Source organism: Lonchura striata, chromosome 4, assembly GCF_046129695.1.
Source record: "Lonchura striata isolate bLonStr1 chromosome 4, bLonStr1.mat, whole genome shotgun sequence".
Classification (NCBI taxonomy): domain Eukaryota; kingdom Metazoa; phylum Chordata; class Aves; order Passeriformes; family Estrildidae; genus Lonchura; species Lonchura striata.
Genome location: NC_134606.1, coordinates 27391582 through 27400075, shown reverse-complemented (window position 1 = coordinate 27400075; position 8494 = coordinate 27391582). Strand labels below are relative to the sequence as shown.

Sequence of the window (8494 nt, the reverse complement as noted above, 5' to 3'; positions counted from 1 at the left end):
TAATGGAAGTGCATTGGAAATGTCTCCATTTCCAGCTCAATGGAGTCCAACCGTTCACCAATTCACAAAAGATCTGCTGCTCCTAATTTGGCATTGTTTAAAAGTTGTGTTTGCTTTCACAGTCTGTGAGTGAACCACAACTACCATTACACAGCAAAGCCACACTGATGGCAAGAGCAGAGCAATAGTATTTCTAGAAGAATAGTTCATAAAACCACCACACCATCTCTAAGCTGTTCTGCTCCTTCAGGATCCTACAAAATACTGCCAAAAGAAAAGCAGCATTAAAAAAATGACCTTGCTTAGGCCACAGCTTTGGCAGAAAATGCAAATGTGCATCATCTCCACAGCTGTGTTGCTTGTTTTGATCTTGTCAAAGAATAATTTGTCACTGCAACATTGCAGTGAGTAGGTGTTATGCTCCTATTCATGCAAGGTGTGAAGAGATAGTGCAGCACCCCTTCTTCTGAAGAATTACCACTGCTTATTAAAGATCTTCTGGAAAATTCAATAGATACAGCGCAAAGTTATTTGTAGCCTCCTGGTTTCTTTGCCATATTCTAGTTCTGATAAATAAGCATTTTTGGTGAAAATATTCCTGCATTTTTTCCTTGATATTCCAATCCTACCCTATTGTCTCTACTACATTTTATCATAAGTGTTATCCTTTGTGCATAAGATAGTATAATTATCTTTCCTTATGCCACATTTTCCTCAACTGAAAGCTAAAATTAGAGTATTGTGAATCAGAAACAAAAATAAACAGTTTTGCTAATGTTTTTCAGAATTCTTCCAGTGGAAAAGCTTATGGTCAGCTCTTTGGGAGCTTTACTGGTAAAGAAGCTCCTGTCCCTACAGTATCTTTGCACTAGACTTTGGTCACGATTGTGAATCAAATGGGGAAACTGAACTACCTGAAAAGTAACCCAGAAAGAAATCCATGACAATTTGCAGTCAAGTTCTTTATTTTATTCTAGACATAAACACGAATTAAACTTATACAGATACTTTTAAATACATTGCTATTCAGATACCAATTAAAAAATAAAATCCTTTTAACTGTGAGAAAAAAATTTGGATTACTTACACAATTTTACTTCTAAGCGTTTTATATTACAAAAAACGACTCGCCACAATGTTTTGCTGCAGGCATAGCAGGTTTATATTTAAATATTATGGAACTGTATTAAAAGCCTCGTACGTACAAAAGGGTTGAGGCAAACACGTCTGGTCTCTGCCGCTCTGGGAATTTCTCCGCTTTATGCACAGGAAAGAACAAACCACGGACCTCCGCTGGGACGGGTTCGTTGAACCCCTAAATACCTCGGGACGCATTTCCCGGACAGGACCCGGGATGTCGCTCGTTCCGCTTTCGGAACACGCGTGCGACGGCGTTCTGCGCCGGGTTCACGGTGCCGGCGGGGAAGCGGCTGCGTTCAGCGAGCCCGTTCCGCGGGCTCGGCGGGCGGCGCCCCGTCCGCCGCCATTTCCCGCGCCCCGGGGTGAGGCCAGGCGAGGTGAGCCGAGGTCAAGGAGGCGCGCGCCCACCGCGCCTGCGCGGCGCGCGCAGCCCTCCCCCGCCCCCCCGCGCGCCAGGCGAGGCGCGCGCGCAGAGCGGGGATCGCCGCCCCGCCGTGCCGTTCCTGCGCACGCGCGGCGGAGGCGGCGGCGGCGGCCCCGGGCTGCCGCGGGTTGCAGTACGCGCCGGCGCACGCGCGGTGGCGCGAGGCGCCGCGGCGGCCGGCGGCGGTGGGGGCTCGGCGGCGCAGGCGCGGTGGTGTCGGGGGGACTCCCGGGCCCGGGTGCTGCCGTGCCGCCGCCGGAGGAGCGGGAGCAGCAGGTTCAGTCAGGCAGTGCCGGCGGGCGGCGGGCGCGGGGCTGCGCGCGTGGAGCGGCGCTCGCCGGGGCAGGCAGGCGGGCAGCGGCAGCGCGGGGCCAGGTGAGCAGCGAGCGCGGCGCGGGGCGGTGCGGGCGGACCCGCCGGGGCCCGGTGTGCGCTGGCGAGGGGAAGGCGGGGGCGCGGCGCGGAGGAAGTTTGACAGCGCCGGCGTGTGTCTCCCGCCGCGAACCGGGGGGCGGGAGTGCAGCGGCTGCCCTTGGGCGGGCACGGCCGCGGCCGGGGGCGGGGGGCGCTCGCGGGGCACCCGCTAGGCCCGGTGACCCACTTTGCTCCTGTCACAACTCCGGGGCGCGGCGGGAGCGCCGCCCGCCTGGCCCCGCGCCCGCGGACCGGGCCGGGCGGGCGCGGGACTCCCCGGCATCCCGCGGGCCGGGCTGCGCCGGGCCGAGCAGGGCTGCGGGCGGCGCCTCCCCCCGCGGCCCCTGCGCCGCCGCTCCGCGGGGCGGTTCGTCCCGCGGGAGCCGGGGGGCGCGCCCGGGCCCGCCGCCCCACGCGCGGGGGAGGTTCCGGCGGCGGCCCCGCAGCGCGGGTGTTGACACGGCGGGCGGGCGGCGGTCGGTGCCCGCCCGGCCCCGGGCCCTCCCCGCGGCGGGACAGCTCCGCGGGGCCTCGGGCTCCGGGCGGTGGCGAGAGCGTGCCCCGCGCTCTCCCTGCGGCAGGTGGGCTGCAGCTGCGGGGTTACGTATGCACTTCGTAGGCTTTTAATTTTCCCTTTGTTTTTGGGTTACGATAACTTTATTGCGATAACCGCAACGTGTTCACGCTCGTAAAACCTGAGGGATTCTCAGTATACCCCGGTCCTTTTTCGAGTTACTGCGGCCTTAAAGTCAGTCTCTTTAATGCTCCGTGCATGCAGGTGTGAAATACGAGCAGCGAGGGACTGGAAATCCATGGTACTTCAGTTTTGTGTTTGGGTTAAGTTGGATCACGATTTTTCGTTGGTTTCAATTTCAAGTTCCAGATATTTTAGGCCTCGGTATAAATTGGAAATGTTTGGTTTTTTTCCATGGGGAGTAGTGCTTGTGAACTAATCAAATATATTTGCAGTAAGATTTTTGTATACCTGTTTTCATATGCTAAAGAGATAACCTACCAAGAGGCATAGGGGAAATCAGGTATGGTTTTGGCTGGAATATGTAACTCTATGTAGACGCAGAGTGGCCGATCATAGAACCTGATGCTCTAAATCCTTAAAGTAGGTATTTTTACTTCAATGACTGGTTGACAAGCAGTGCTTTTGGTGGCAGTATTGACTTGACCTGGTCTGCCTCTTCCTTGCTCCAGCTGCACCAGCACAACGGTTCTTGGAAATCGGTCCTGTAACTAGCTTGAGGAAATGATCCAGGTTAAAATTGACTACCTAGGTTTTGTGTTTTTGTTTTTTCTTTTTAACGTGGTTATAGTTAACCTATATAATTTCTCTGGCTAACAGGTGTAACAGGAGGCAAGAGGATTGTTTAAGCAAATACTCTAGAGAAAGAAGTACTTGAGAAATACAGCTCGACTGTGGTAGTCCTGGCAAAGTTCAGTATGAACAGTTGCAGTTGTTTCACAATGTTCAGTTTTACAGAAATAATATTGACTTTGTTTATAAATATCTGTGGGATTTGGGCCTGTTATTTGAAAATGGACAGCATTTGATTGTTGTAATAGGGAGATTCTAGTTGAAAGTAATTTTGCTTTTAATTTTTTTTATAAGTTAAACTATTAATTTTCATATGTATCCACTTAAGACACTTTCTCAAACTTGCTACAGATGCTGCTTTCAGATTACCAGACAAAATGTATTTGGTTTAGGTTTTTGTAGAATATGGCAAGTTTATCTGAGAATTTTGTTGGTAAGGCAAGGGTTACTGCTTCTTAACAAACAATTCAAACAGGGAAAAAAACCCCAAACTTCCGGGTTGATATTTAATAGTTTCAGGTGCCATTCAGCCATGTCTTGTTTTTTATTTCTTCCGCTTCATGCTCTTACATGGAAAAGTTTTAACACATTTAGGTAAAATAAAAGAATGTGAGGAAAGGAGTATGTTTTTGTTACTAATGCTCTTCTAAGGACCTCCAAACCTCTGCTGTAGGTAGCTTTGCTCTCTTTGTACTAAGCAATTTTAAAACTCAGTGGTAATTACCTTAAATTTTATTTGCAGTGTTGGTTAATTAGCTTCTTGGTATAGAATTTCATGGAAGTCATGAATCTTTGTGGTTGGATTGGTCTTGTAAAATAAATTGTTGCTTTTAAGAGCTTTAGGCTTTTGCTTTCCCTCCCCCCGCCCCGATTTTAAATTTCTGAGAAAAGTTGAAGGTATTAAGTGATAGTAGAGGTATTGCCCCTCACCTTCTCCACATGTTCTTTATATTAAATGTTTTTCAACTTGGAAAGTTGTGGGGTTTTTTTTATTAAAAACAAATAAACTTGTATTGAAAAGTTTTGTGAATCAAAAATGCAGTTTTCTTTACTAGGTAATTTCCTCATTTGAAAGGAGCTTCTTTTTTATCTACGCTTTCCTTCAGGAGATACATATAATTTGTTGTCAGTGCCTCATGGTTTCAGCCTAGTTTTATAATGAAGACTATGGATAGCTCTCCTCTTGAAGTAGAAAATTATCATCCTAATACAGTTTTTAATACAAAATATAATTCAGAAGAATTGGAATTACAGCTGAAAGGTGCCTTTTCATCACACTGTCATGAATTAGTTTTGCTCGAGACAAAGACTTTGGTAGATCTCTGAAGTGAAGAAAAGTTTATTTTAGTGTTTCAGCCTTTTGAAAGCACTAGCTTCTCTATGAGCACTGCAAACTGAAGGCTGAGTGTGAAAGCAGGTGTAGAACTGTTTCTGAGGATTATGAGGTGATGTTAGTAGGTACTGGCATAGCAAAGTCAGTAGTGATTGTTCCTGCCATTCTTAATTTCTGTTTATTTACTTTGCAAAGTATATTTAACCTTTCAGTGTTAATGAACTGGTTCACCACTGAAGGGGTGGCACAAGATCAGGAGTCACCAGGCTGTTGGAGGAGCAGTAGCTGGTTTTGAGTAGCTTTATCTCTAGAGGACAAAAAAAGTGTGAGACTACAGATAGTTGCCAAACCATTCAACTGTTTCTCTCATCTTAAGCTAATACTGAATTATTGTTAGTAGTGTTGATTTTAATAATTTGGATTTAGTGATCTTTCAGTATAAAAAGACGTGTTGGAAGCACACCTTCAGTCCCTCAGCAGAATCTGAAATGAAAGGTGTCAGTGTCTCTCTATAACTCTGGCACAAGTAAATTTGGGTAGATCCTAGGAAGGTACATCATTAATTCTGTGGGTGGTCCATCTGGGGAAAGGAACTTACTAGTATAGTTGGTTGTTTTATTAGCTCAATCTGTGTAATACTTTGAAACTCTGACAGACATTACACTGTTTATTTGTTGTAGGACTTAAAAGGTGTGAAATGCAAAATCACGGAAGAGAAAGGAGACTCAGGGTTAATGCAGCTGCCCTGAAGGATTGAATTCTCTATCCTTACTGCTGCCACAAAATTCCTTTGTAATGTAAAAGCCACTTTAATTTTGGTATACCTCATCTCTGACTGTTTTAATTTATAGTCTTAGTGTTCTCTTACCATACTTTTTGTGTGTATTATAAATTCTTCATTATGGCCACTTTTAGAACATATAATCATATAGATAAAACGTTTTGGTCTTCTGTGGTTGTCATATGCTTAATATTATGTGGAAATAACAAGGCTTCATGGATTCTTTCAACAATTTAGAGCTGCACGCTTTGGACTCTTTCCAACTGTTACATTTTGTCATTAAAATCAGTGAATAAGTTTTCTTATTCTGTACTGATGTTCTGAGTGTATTATGAAATCATCATTAATAGTATTAATATTTTATTAAATATATCCTTAAAAATTAATTATGTATATGAGATTCAAGAGTGATAATGACTTATATTTGGAGTGTGATGCCTTTGAAGCTTAGTAGATACTATGGGCCTACCTCATATTCATGATAAAAATGTAGCCAAATTAGGAATAAATGTGGCTACTTCAATGCTTTGCTCTTAAAACTGTGTGTGTGATCATCTCAGAGTATGTGAGAAGGCTTCAGTTTTGAAGCTAATGTCATTTTACTGATAATGACAGTCTGGTACCATGAGATAAATGGTGTTAGACTATTATCCTTTTGTTAAAACAGAACACTTCTTGGAGTAAGACAGCTCCAATTAAAGTGGGTTTTTAAAATAAATATATGTGACATAATTATTCTACAGAGGTCTTTCTAGAATTCCACTAAAAAGGACATTTGCAGGTACCTCTGAGATGGTTTTTTTAATGTATTTTATTTTGGTATATGGCCAGATCCATAAAATAACATGGAGGAGTCAGAATTGATTTAGATGGATTTTGTGTGTTCAGCCCCAGATAAAATTGGTATCTATTAGAGGTTTCTAAGTTTTCACTAGTAAATTTTTCCAAAGTTGAACGCTGAAATTTTGTTCTCATTCATATTTTCCAGAATCTTATCATAACCCAGCATCTTGGCATCTAAATCTGTTTACTATTCATAAATTAGGCAATCTGTAAATTAGGCCTTCACTTGTTCAAAGGCATGTTCAAACCACACCTCAGGCACACCTATGGAATTGGACTTGGACCAAAACCTTGTGGTGACTCTCCCTTTTGTTCAGAAGCACAAAGGAGTGAGGAGGAAGAGGTTTTGTTCATACCTCCTGTTAATAAAAAGAAACGCCCAAAATAAACAACAAACCAACAAAACTCCAAAGCCTGGAACCCCACTTTTCCTTGTGGACAAGATGAGTAAAGTCTAATTGGGCTAAATAGTTATAGTAGGACATTTGTTTTCTTGGAGGAAAAGGAGATTTTATAAATGCCTATATTCTGGCCTGTGTTCCATTTAAAATGTTGAATGCCGTTACAAACTGGAACGCAAGAATTACATGTCTTGTTTGCTGCCCTGGAGAAGCATGGGTACTTCTGGTGCTGCTCTGTCCAGTAAAGCTTTACTTTTTATTTTTGCTTCCATATTCTGAAAATTGCCACTGAAATGAAAAGTTAGGAGTTGATGCATCTTCCCAGTGTGATGCAGAGCCTGCCGAGATACTAGGGTTTAAACCCTGTTTGGTAGACTAGAGATTGGCTTTCCAGTTTCTGTGATCTATGCTGTAAACCTGTGCTGCTGGACAAAATGAGAGCACATCTTTTTCCTCCTGCTGGCATGTTCAAAGAATATATTACTCCTGCTTTGAGGGGAAAAGCTTAACTGTGTGCATGACAAGGACAGGGACCAGGATTGTGAGTACTAACCTTACCTATGTCCTCGGCCTCCAGAAACAGCTGAAGGCAAAATACTGTGTTCACTTGTTACTTACATAGTTTGCATCTCTGTTAACTTCTGAAAAAATCTTGCTGAATTATGCAACTCTTTCTGGCTTTGGTACTTAAGAATTGCAGATCCATTTTGTAGATCCTTTTGTATGGAATCCCCTTTTTGTGCCCTGTTTTAGTGAAGCCTGTGCTGCTTTGTGGTCTACTACAGCCAGAGCAGGCCACAGAAGTTGCTACCCACGCTGCATAACAGTGGTCTTTCTGTGGGACACTTAGAAAAGGAGGATACCTGGGAATGGGCTGATCATCATGATGATGTCAGAATTTTAAGTACTTTGTAGCAGGGAGTAGTATTGCTAGTGACCTCATCTACAAGAGTTTTTAGCTTGCAGCACCACAAGTTTGCGAGTGTATCTCCATGGCTTGCAGAAGAATGATCCAGATCCCATAAGCATATCATTATCTGCTGAACCAGTAGATCTACAGAAGGTTTCAGCACTTTGTTCATTGGGGCAAGTATTTGTGAACATAGAGGCTGGGCTGGCTGGTAAGAAGTGGTTCCTGTGGGAGGTTAATGTGTGAGTTTCCTAATGTACATTAGAAACGCTGAGGAAATATATATATTTTTACATCTTAAATTGCGATCTTAATGAAAGTATGAGGTACTAAGCTGCCTAATAAAAAGGTACTTCAAAACACATTGATACAACTAATTTAATATTTCAAATTCTGAGAATCCTTCTGCTGTTACAAATAAAACAGAAGTCTCCATTTTTATGTTTGAGTAAAGTTTTTAATGAAGTAGTTAGTAATAGTTTCTGGCATTTAAGGGCATTTGAAGTGTTTGGTGGCTATTTCATTGCATGTTAAATGTAATGTCAGTGACTGCCTGCTGAGTTTTGCCTATTACTGACGCACACCTTGGCAGAACAGTGTTCCAAGAGTTTAGAGGTTGCTGTTGAGAACATGGTTGTGAATACAGAGAATGTAGACTCCTGCTGGTGTGCAAAGGTAGAAGGCATGTAATTTTTCAAATTATTCTTGCTAGAGATATGTTAAATGCTTGGATTTTCACCAGTCATCCAAAAACCTCAAGATACATTAGGAGAAGAAAACTGTCTTGTTTCATGTGGTAACTTCCCCACCTTAATTCCCCAAAGCTTAATTTGAAACCTGTATTTGAAGTTGTAAAAAGATAAAAAGTATGTTGCCAAGAGCTGCTTATTTCTTTGGCTCAATAAACAGCTAGGAAATTTT

General features: G+C 43.6%; 1 protein-coding gene across 4 annotated transcripts in view; it reads left to right on the top strand.

The window, feature by feature from the left end:
- Positions 1 to 1828: 1828 nt before the first annotated feature.
- CLOCK (clock circadian regulator) overlaps positions 1829 to 8494 on the top strand; it is a 64176-nt gene continuing 57510 nt past the window's right edge. For 2 of the 4 annotated variants that reach the window (XM_021530365.3, XM_021530288.3), the window contains exon 1: positions 1831 to 1939. The gene's annotated coding sequence lies outside the window, so the exon portion shown is untranslated. Of the gene's footprint in view, positions 1940 to 8494 lie in introns of all 4 variants that reach the window. The other 2 variants (XM_021530535.3, XM_021530448.3) reach the window with 2 other exon arrangements.